Source organism: Lathyrus oleraceus, chromosome 2 (genome assembly GCF_024323335.1).
Source record: "Lathyrus oleraceus cultivar Zhongwan6 chromosome 2, CAAS_Psat_ZW6_1.0, whole genome shotgun sequence".
Taxonomy (NCBI): domain Eukaryota; kingdom Viridiplantae; phylum Streptophyta; class Magnoliopsida; order Fabales; family Fabaceae; genus Lathyrus; species Lathyrus oleraceus.
Genome location: NC_066580.1, coordinates 161,165,584 through 161,177,782, shown reverse-complemented (window position 1 = coordinate 161,177,782; position 12,199 = coordinate 161,165,584).

Genomic DNA, 12,199 nt, shown 5'->3' with positions numbered 1-12,199 from the left:
TCTTATTGAAATGTAAAAAAAAATAGCCTTTTAATTTATTTAAAAAATAAAAAATAAAATAAAAAAAAGGCGGGCTGCCAACCCGCCTCCTTGGCGGGGTGGGCTAGATTTTCATGCCCATTTCAACTTGGCGAGCATGTCCGCCCCGTTTATTTTTTGGCAGGCTTTAGGCGGGATGGCCGACCCGTTTTGCCACCCTACTTGTTATTGTTACTGTAATCGGAAAGGGATTAGAATCCGCTTAGAGCATGGAAATTATATTAACGAATGATAAGTTAGGAAACCAAATAAGTAGATCAACTTATTTCATAATCACTTTTTATTATCACTTATTCTAAGTTGAATCGAAACCCCCTATTTAGTTTTCTTATTTATTTAATTTTCCAAGAGTCTTTGCAATACGATACTCGAATGTCACTTCCCTAGACTACCGTTCTTAATTACTCGTTTTTGACCCGTGTGTGACAGCGGATCACTTTTAGTTCCTTGCCACATTATCTTTGAATTTAGAATTTATCTAGAACCTTGAATCTTCTTCAAATGAGGCTTGAGATAATTCTTCATAACAATCTTCATCATTAGACAACCCGTTTGATCATATATCTTTGTTGACTTCAGCAAACACTACTTGACATAAGGTGTTGTCTCCTCAAATAGGAAAAACTAAAATACAGAGTCACTCTCAAAGCACTAAGGCAAAATTAAAGTGAGAAAATAAGAGATTTGTAGAAAAAAGTAGAGAGTGAGAAAGAAGGATCAAAACCTATTTTCTGGATTATTTGAAATTATATACGAGCCCTCTAATTATAGGATAAAATGTGGCGTAAATTAGGAAACAATTCATGGGCTAATTAAGCCTCATAATCAATTATGTTAAGTGCATAATATATTATGACACCCCAAAATGGAAGGTTTTGATTCCAAGTATTTTCCAACCATTTATGGGACTTCTCAAATCTATTTTAGGTGTTACAAAATGAAATCATTGACAATCTAAAAGGCTTATTGATTATTACTTTGCAAAAACTTCTTTTAATTGATCAGACAATTCACTAGTCAATTGGCTAGTCTATAAAAACAAATTTAGGTGTGTGTGTGTTTGTGTGTGTGTGTGTGCTTAATGAGTTTGTGCATGTGTGCATGTGTGTGTGTGTGTGTGCGTGTGGTTTTCCTTATAAAAAATGAGATTTTGTCTTATACCTTTAAAAACATTGATCACTCGACACAGGAAGGCGAACTTCCACACTTTCTCTCTTTCACAACTCTGAAGCTTCTAGTACCCTTTCACATTATGTTTGACTTTAACACCAATCTAGAACCATTAATCTTCTTCTGATGAGGCTTGAGATAAGTCTTCATAACATTCTCCATCATCAGACAAACTGCTTGATCATAGGTCTTCGCTGACTTCACCAAATGTTGTTTGACATAAGGCATTGTCGCCCTAGATAGGTAAAAGTAACTTGATCTTCAAGCATAACAATCTTGATCACCATAAATACATCTTGATCACAACTTTATCAATCACAACTTTGATATTTAAGCACCTCCATTAGAAAACTATATCAGATGATCTTCAGGCTTCAACTTGATTAACATATCTTAATCTTCAAGTATCGTCACTTGGTCAACATATCAAGCACCATCACTTGATCAACATATCAAGCACTATCACTTGATCGATAATATATCAAGCACCATTAGTTGATCAACATAGAAAAAATCATCACTTGATCAACATATCAACTACCATCACTTGATCGACAACATGTTAAGCGCCATTACTTGATCAACAACATACCAACCATCATCACTTGATCAACAACATGTCTAACACCATCACTTAATCAATATTTAAGCACCATCACTTGAACCAACAAATCCTTGGACACCAATACTAATTAATACTTCTCTTAAGAGTGTTGTCAACATAAAAATCAAATCAACAGGTTGTTGGAGTCATCATACTTGCCAACACATAGATCCATAATGATTAGCTTTGTGACTTGATGATCCAATTTCCCAATCTGAACTTCCTTCAAGTTTTATGTGGTAGTGAGAAATTCTTTTTCTCCCCCCAATTTAGGTTCACAACTTGCAGAATCTACCTCTCATGCTTCTAGCTGAGGGGAAGTGTCTGCAGTGATGTGTTCCATTTTCATTTCAAAGTTATTCTAATAACATTCACGTGCGATCCCCTGATCCCCTAAAACTACTCTGATTCTCCCATCAAGTAACAGATACTTCAGGCTCAAATAAAGGGAAGACATGACCACTACAAGATTGCATTGTATGGGGATAAGGTGTCTAGCGTAATATATTTTACTTTAATTATTCTCGCGCATGCCTATGTGCCAAACGTAATTTCGAGTGTTATGTGACCTTTCACTTGTACATGTTCACTCGACATACCAACATGAGAACCTTGGAATGCACAATTCTGTATGGGTCAAGTTGAATCCCTTGGTAGGCATTCCAGAAATATGACATATGTTGAGCTTCTAGGGTCAATCAATACTTGCTTCATATCCCAATCATCATATTACATTGTGATAACCATGTGATCATTATTTTAAGAGAGAATTCCAATGGTGTATTTTCCAAAGAAGGTGATTTTGGATTCTGGATATCTCTCTAGGGTTTTCGTGATGTTAGTGGGTATGCAATTTTCCATCAAAATATGTCTGCCATATTTTTTACGAGAATAATTAAACTCTCTCCCACTTGTAAAACCTCTGGCAATGACGTTAATAGTGATCTCAGAACTTCATTTTTGCATCCTCCATGGGAAGATGGCAAAAATGAGTGATGAGTAATGATGAGTATTGTAACGCCCCATACTACTTTTAGGATTACCGACTGACTCCAAAAATCAACACAAGTCTTTTCAGCATGATTTATCCTCAGTCACACACTTTCCGGAAAATTTCCCAGAAGGTCACTGCTCTAAATACTACTCCAAGTCAAACACGCTTAACTATGAAGTTCTTATTTGTTAGGCTACCAAAAAGAAGATGCATCTTGTTTGTATAGGTAGTACCAATCAATCCTTATAAGTATTCCTTCAACCATGAAGTCCCATACCTGAACAACCACATGATCCTCTTATTCTGATGTGAATTTGGGCGACCACTTCACGCCCTCTTCGGCCTCAGATGTTACTAGTGTGACCCATGGCAGTTTTACCAGGCTCCACGATGGGCGCCAATTGTACTTGCTAAAAGTATAATACGTGACAACCTCCTGTAATGTAGGATTGTTAGATATTTTTAGGGTTGTTATTGTGTTAGAGCAAGCTCACGTAGCGACGGTAAGAAGCTCTGTAGGTAGTGTTTTTCGTAATGAATTGAATGCCTCCCTTCAACCTCAAGGCTGACGTATTTATAGGAACTCTTGGACCTAGATCTAAGCCTTCAAGAACGTAACACTCACTCTCAAAAGTGTGGGATGTGGGTAGTCAACTCTCCTATTATTCAAGAGAACGTCACTTCCCCTTTTGACTCCATATCCTATACCATTATGGACAGGGAAAATCAACTTTCCATATTCCTGCATACATGCGAATAATCTCAGAAGAGGATGTTATAATCAAGAAATTTCTGCACATCACAATAAATAGATGTCTAAGGAGTTTCACGCAAGGAAGACATAATACATAGTTTATCCTAAAAAAGTTTTGGTGTCTGTCCTCCTGTTGAATCTTTACGCGTATACAAATACATTATTTTTTTTCACAAAAATATTTTTATATTTTAATAATAACATAAACATACATTATTACCTATGACCTAATATATTATTGTATTAATTTATTCCATAACATTTTTCTACAATTTTTTAGTAAGAATTTTTTCTTATTAATGAAACATTTATTTATTTATTTTTGCAGTACCATCAATTTTTTTATCGTAAATCACATTTAATTTTAAAAAATGAATCTTATTTTTAGAACATGTGTTAGTTATTTATTATTTTATTATTAATATTTAGTAAAAAAGTTTTAAAAATTGTGAAATATTTATTGTGATCAGTGATGGTTAGATATTTATTTTTAAGAAAAAAGTTAGTATTTAAAAGTGTAAATCGTATCATTATCTATTTATATTATTGTGGTTAATTTAGACAACTTTAAGAAGGGCGAATATATCAGTTTTTGTTAGACAAACTGCTTTAAGAATATACAAAAGGGATATATCATATACCGAAACGGGTATATCAATTTTGTTTTAGACAGTTTGTTTTAATTTTTGTTTGGGTGGCTAGAGTTAAAATACAACCCCTCATTGTAATTGAAATATACACAAAAACTAATGAACTCTTTTCCCCCAATAACTCTAATTTTCTCTCAATTTATCATCATTTGTCAAGTTACTTTTGATACAAGTTACCCAATAAATTAGTATCAGAAGCACAGATTCGTTCCTCAATCTCTAGCCATGGCGAATGTAAGCACTACCTCCAATCAATTCCTAGCAAATCTACAAGTTTTCAATAGAAAAAACTATGATAGATTGTATGCACAAATGAAAGTCATATTCAAGTTTCAAAATGTGCTTGAAATCGTGAATGGTGGTTTCTTGGAGTTAGAGGCAAATGCTACCGAGGCACAAATAGTTGCTCATCGTGAATTAAGCAAGAAATATGGGAAAGGCTTGTTCTTGATCCATCTGTGTATGAATTTGAATATGTTTGAGAATATTATCGAGCAATAAATATCCAAAGAGGCTTGGGATACTCTCAAGAAGCTATATACTGGAGATGAAATGTTAAAGAAAGTGAAGTTGCAATCTTTGAGGAAGAAATATGAGAACTTGTAGATGAAAGATGATGAAACTATTGTTGAGTTCTTCACAAGGACGGAGGCGTTGACAAATTAGATGAAGTCATGTGGAGAAAAGACCTCTGAATTGCATAAGGTGGAGAAATTGGTAAGGGCACTTTCAGTCAAGTTTGATCACATTGTGGTGGAAATTGAAAAATCAAAAGACTTATAAGAGATGAAGGTTGAAGAATTGCAAGAATCTCTTGAGGCATGCGAGATGAGGCTGAAGCAAACAAATTCATAAAAGGTATATAAACATGCATTGTGTAAGACCCTAATTTTGACCCTAAGATCCCTCATGGCATCATAACATTGGATTTGCATCTTGCCTCAAGGATCATAAGCATCTTGGCTTTTACCCTAGGGTGGGAACCTTTTTGAGTTGGTCTAAGATCACCAAGCATGCTTGAATTGTATATTATTGGTTTTCTCATTTTATTTACTAACCAAAAGCATAAAAATATGTCACTAACATCTTTTGTTTGTAGCTTGAGCAGTCACAAGATCCAAAGCTTCTAGGAGATCCTAAGTGCATTGAGATGGCCAAGGGAAGATGAAAGCAAGCATGACAATGGTTACCAAATCTCTCATCCATCAAATATGCCTCCCAAGTATCTCAATTCATCATTTTGATCAAAGCAAACCAAAGGGTTTGAGGTTTGTTTCCCAAGGAAACCCTAATTCATCTGTTCATCAACTATGCCTTGCTCATGAAGCAACCTCAACCTATGGTCAAATGAAATCAAGGGAAGTTCTTTAAATCATCATTTCATGCATATTTTAACTTATTTGAGTATCCTCAACCATCAATTCATCAAGATATAAGGTGTAGACTTGAGAAGTTGATCAGTCAATTCATCTGACTATTTTGAAGTACACTGAGACCTAACTTTTAATTTGTTTGTCAAATGGAGATGACCCCAAGAGAAAAAATGTTCTTAAGAACCATATGAACAAATTTAATGTTCATCAAAAATTTATTTGAAGCTTGGAAGGTCATCATAAATTTCAAAACATTATAGGTCATTTTGACTGAAACCCTAATTTTGGGTCAACTTCACAAGAACATAACTCATCCATATTTCATGATTTTGAGGTGGGATCAAATGCATTATAAATATTAAGATGTCTAACTCAAATGTTATGTTGAACAAAATTTCAAAATCTCAAATAAAACACATGTGATAATGCAAAACATTATAGGTCACTTTGGACCAAAGGCATTGAAATGTGAAAAAGTCCAACTTCAAGTGCCCATAACTTCTTCATAAAAAAATCAAATGATGCAAAATTTAAGTCCAAATTGATTGTCTTGAAAAGATATACAACTTTGATGTTGAAGGTGTTGTTATTTGAAGCTTGCATCATTGAAACAGAAGGGCTTGAAGTTTGGCCATTTTTGAAATTTCCACATGTACAGGTTTTGCACCCTATACTTCATGATCAATTTTCACCAATTTCCAAATGTCAAATGAAGTTTTGGTCAACATAAAAAATTATCCTCATGCAAAAAGCTTTCCAACCATTGCCCATAAGGTTATGTGCCACTTTTGGATATGCCATTTTCGAAAGCATGAACATATTGGTGCATTTTTTGAAATCAATTAAAATTGCATTGCATGAGCTCAGCTTACATAATCTGCATGTCCATTTCCATTCCCTTTGGCATAAGCTTGCAAATCCAAGTGGAATTGGGCCCTCCATGCGCCTGTACAGGCCCATGCATGGAGGCCCTTTCCATCCATGCAATGAAATGATCATGCTTACAGCCATTGCCTTGCTATAAATAAGTGCCTTATGCTCCTTATTTCAGTAACCTAAGGGCGCCTTACATGCTGCACGATTCATTCCTCAACCATACTCAAAGGAACTCACCATTTTCTCTCAATTTTTTTCAGATCTAAACTTCAATTTCATTGATTGATTTTTTAGATCTAAAGTTCCTTAGCCTTGCTCACTTTGATCCATAGAGTACACTGCAAGCATCAACCTCAAGAGATCGTGTCTTCAAGCTCTGCAATTCAGAGGTTCACTTCAGATTTTATTTTCTTCGAATTTGCTCATATGTTGCTTGTTTCTTGTTGTTGCTGTGATGTCTGAAGTCCTCTACATAGAGGCAATCATTTAGAGCTTTGAATTTTCAAATTCCAACAAGTTCAGTTGAACACCACGGAAATTCATGCTCTGATTCCTCTTACTATGGAAGCCTAGAGCGAATTTGGTTGGTATAGGGGTGATGTACATCACCTCAACTTTCGTTTGGTACATAAATCGTGGCATTTGGTAAACTTTTATTTCTCTGCAACTTTGAACTTTGTCGGAAGCTGGTCAGAGAAGAAAGTGGTGCATACCACCGTCTGGTCCCCAGATTAGATCTTGGCCGTGCATTTTGTTTTCCAGATCAGATCATGACCACACAGTGTTATGACTTTTTAACTGGCAGCATGTGATGCATTGACTCACATGTATGGTAGGCGCACGTGTGTGAGCCATGTGATTTGCCAGCTCAATTAATGAGCTCTGCATCCAACGCTCCATGATTTTTCACATTTTATTTTCTGATTTTTATTTTCTTTTTATTTCTTAAATTCCATTTCATTTTAAAAATTCATATCTCCTTCATTATTGGTCCAAAAAATGTGAGACCAATTACATTTTTCTTCTTTTAATTTCTAGTTTCTAAAAATGATTTTTAATATTTTTTATTTTATCATTTGATAATTTTTAGGAATTTTCTCTTTTCTGGTTATTTTTAATTCATTTAAAATAGTTTTTGATATCCAAAAAATACAAAAATATTTTTCCAACCTATTTGAATGATGATAGATCTATGAAAAATATTCTCATCAATTTATTAATTAAATTGAGATTTATTTGAGATTTTAATTCAATTAGGTTATTTTTATGCATTTTTAATTGATTAAAAATAGTTTATGACTTCTAAAAATGCTGAAATTTTTTGTCAAACTTTGTTTGACCTTGTTGAACTTGGGATAATTCACTTGGACTTTTCAAAGTTGATTTGAAGTGAATTTGAAGTTTGACCTTTCTTTATTATTTTAATTCAAGTATTATTTTAATTTTGAAAAATACCAAAAATATTTTATTTGTTTCTTGGCTTCTAATCTTCATTTTGCTTCTGTTTACTATTGTTTAACCTTGATCTTCTCTATCTATGGTCAATGCTTGTTGATTATTTCATTTCATTTCCATTAATGTACTTTAATATTCATCTTCTTCTTCTTCCTCTTCTTTTTCTTTTTTGATCAATGAGTTAAAGATTGGTGGTTAGCCTTGATACATGGGAGGTTTAACCTTCCTTGATTCAAATCTAATTCAACTTGATCATGGATCAAGTGAATGGCTTTGCATTAAGGATAGGTTGCTTCCTAATCAAGCAAAGAACCTAAATCAATACAAGATCATTTCTCTTCTTCTTTTGGCATGGCAAGTTGTAGGAGCTTGATTCACTAATCAAGATCTCTAACTTGTGTTGTTGCCTATATTATTATTGACCGACCTCAGGGAGTTGTGACTTCTACATAAGTCCAATTACGATTGCTTAACATAGCGCTAAATTGCCTTATGGCACACTAACTCTAACACTAACCATTAACCATTAACATTTAATTCTTGCACTTTACATTTATGCAATTTACTATTCTTGTACATATTATTCATTTGCTTTTTCCTTTGCTGATTTGAGCACATGTTTATGTTAATGCAATTTTCCTTTTGCTCACTTGAGCACATAATTGTGTATATACTTTTGTGCTTGTGTTTTGTTTGATTGTTGTGAACCAAATGCCAAAATGGACAAAAAGGAATTAGACTTTAGGACATTTCCTATGCAAAATTGGAGTCAAAGAGCAACTAGGCATTGGGCCTTTAGAGTGCTATAAATGTTGAAGAAAACTTTGAAAGGACCAATTTCTAAACTCCTTCTTGTTCATTCTTTATTTACTTGATAGAACTTTTTGATGTGTGTGTTCTTGTGCTAGGGATTACAACATTGAACCTAAGTGAAGAACCATTGTCATGAGCTTCTAAAGAGAGAGATCTAAGAGCCATTGGGGATCTTCTAAGAGCTTGCTTGATTGATTGATTGCTTGAGTTTACACTTATTTACTTGCTTATTCCAAAGGATGGGAGCTACTTGGATCATCACTATGATCTCAAGAGGGGAACTTCATTTGTGGTCTTATTTCTTTTCCTTCATCTCTTGTACGATTAGGACTTAGCCATTCTTCTTCTTCCCTCCACTCTAACCCAAGCCAAAACTTTTGTGAAAACATTAACACTTGTTTTCAAACATTAGAAACCTAAGCATTATGCTTCTGATTTTCAAACTTTCTTTTCATAACACTTATTTTGAATCTACTCTTTAAGTCAACTTTGACCATATTTTGTAAATACTTTTCATTGGTAAATATAACTCATTCAAATACTTTTGTGGTTTCAATGGCCACTTTCTTATCAAAAACTTTTCATAACCAATAGCTATTAAGTTTGAGTTATCCTTGAGGTAGATATAATACTCACCTATATCCTTAGTGATGGACAATGAGTCTTCCATGCTTATTATAGGGTTAACCCCTCACTATCATGTTGAAGCTATCCTCACATGATGGATTTTGTGGGTTTTAGGTTGATTTTTCTCCCTTGGATAACAAGAGACCTTAAGGCTTTTGGACCCAATCAATTTACCAGCTTGTTTTGAGATTTTTACCCCGAACTACGAGGTTTTGATCCTAATCTTTTTCAAGATGGTACGTAGGCAATGGGTTTATCCATTCAAACACAAATTGTAAATAACTTGTATATTCTCTTCTCATCTCCTCAATCATGTTTGCACAAACAAATTTTCACAAAAATACCAACCTTGCAACAAATGTGAAAAGGGCTTCCTAGGAGTACCTAGGATGTTTTAGGTGCTTACAACCTTCCCATTGCATAACCAACCCCCTTACCCCGATCTCTGACATTTTTATTATTTTTTGATTCGATAAAACTTCTCGGTTTTTGTTCGCTTTCTAACCTTTCCTTTGGATAAATAGAAGTGCGGTGGCGACTCGACTTGTATGGTTTACTTTTGATTTAGTCAATAAATCTAAAGGTAACAAATACCCCGCTACAGAAAAGTGGCGACTCTGCTGGGGACCATTTGCCTAGTGGGTTTTGCCTACTTTTCATATTTGTTGTATTGTATTGTATACTATTTTGTGACATATTTTTTGTGCAATTTGGGATTACTGTATTATATGTAATGATTGAATTGCTTGATATATTAATTCCTTGTATGCTTGGTGATCTTTGTGAGATGAGTTCTATACCCGAGCTCGAGTGCATTTAGGATAGGAGAATGGCATAGTCTTGTTGACTTGTGTGGAGTTATTCCTTAGCAAGTTGACTTGCAAGCCCATTCACTTGGTGGAGGTCATGTTAGGATCAATAATGTCACACGAGTAGTCGTGGTTAGGCATTACTCTTTCCAATATAGACCTTAGAAGCCAAGGACCTTAGTTTACCAAGCCCATCTTGGCCTATTTTTAGGACGTAGTGCGAAGGTCGTTCAAGTGTAAGATTTGATACAATTGTTACACGATACTACACTCATAAGAGTCTCTCTTGAGAATATTTTTGGAATACGAGTAGTCGTTTATCCGATAATATCCAAAAGATGGGATGATGATAATGGGGACCTCTTGTAGAACATGTTTGGCAAGTTTAAACCCTAGTACACTCCCTTTGGGTGGTTCTTAACCGAGACTCCATGCTCGTGACTTGCAACAAACCCTTGATTCATGGTTGATTCGTTCTTGTATCCTTAATATCAATGGAACTTGGGTGTTGATAAGATGTAAACCATAATCCACCAAAATGGATGATTGGTATTAAGGATGACTTGATCCATCCCATGACCTTTGTGTGGTGTGTTTTGCTTGATCCTTGAGTGTGATTGTTGCATCCATGCATTCATGCACCCATTTGCATCCATATCATCAATAATGAGAAAATTTTCAAAGGAACTTAAGAGGTCTATTTGCAAATTTTCAGACATGGAAATACAAAGAAGGAATACGAAGAAGTACAGTTTCAGACAACCCGACTTGAAAGAGCTAAGGAATTTGACATCCTATGTATTAGATCCCTTGGATTTCAAGGCTCGTCATGGGAAGCTTCTATCTATTCTGGCTACTCAAGTGGAAGAAGGTTTAATGAGTGTATTAGTGTAGTTTTATGATCCCTTGTACCATTGCTTCACATTTCCGGATTTCCAGCTTTTGCCCATGCTTGAGGAGTATGCCTATCTTGTGGGCATACCTATCCTAGACCAGTTACCGTTCAGTGGCTTAGAGAGGGTTCCTACTTCTCAAGAGATTGCTGATATGTTGCATATAGATGAATCTCTGGTTGGTGCTCATATGACTACCAAAGGTGGAATTCAAGGTCTCCCTTCTGAGTTCCTAATTGCTCAAGCTAATTTATATGGGAAGGCCATGAATGAGGACGCCTTTGAGGCCATATTTGTACTTCTCATTTATGGGCTAGTGTTATTCCCCAACATCGACAAGTTTGTGGATGTGAACGCTATTAGAATTTTCTCTACTCTTAATCCCGTTCCTACTCTGTTGGGTGACACTTATTTCTCTTTGCATATGAGGAATGCAAAGGGTGGTGGTACCATTGTGTGCTGTTTGCCTTTGATGTACAAGTGGTTTATTTTGCACTTGCTGCAGACGGTCGCCTTCAAGGAGAACAAAGGATGTCTATGGTGGTCCACGAGACTTATGTCTCTCACTAATGATGATATCTTTTGGTACAACCGTGTATATGATGGTGTGCAGATTATCGACTCTTATGGTGAATTCTCCAATGTGCCTCTTCTTGGTACATGTGGTGGGATTAACTACAACCCTGTTTTGGCACGTCGTCAGCTTGAGTTCTCCCTAAAGGATAAACCTAATAACATTCTGTTAGAAGGTGTATTCTTCCAGGAGGGTAAAGATCCCCAAGGCTTGAAGGACAGGATGGTTCGCGCTTGGCGCAAGATCCATAGGAAGGGAAGGAGAGAGCTTGGTCCGAAGAACTGTATTGCTTTGGAACCCTATACCTTGTGGGTTAGGAGGAGAGCTTCCGAGTACCTCATGCCTTGTGAGTATCCAAGACCTACACCTTTGGCCGTGGCTGGGCCTTCAACCCTCCCTGACCAAGGAGTAGAGGAGTTGAGAGACGAAGGGAAATTATAGACATAAGGGCAAAGGGGTAATTATACACATAATTATTATCACAGGAGGTTTTGTCAGATCACATGACATTTTCGTGACTTGGGTAGCAGTGATGTGTTGCTAGATACCACTCACTGTTTATTATGTT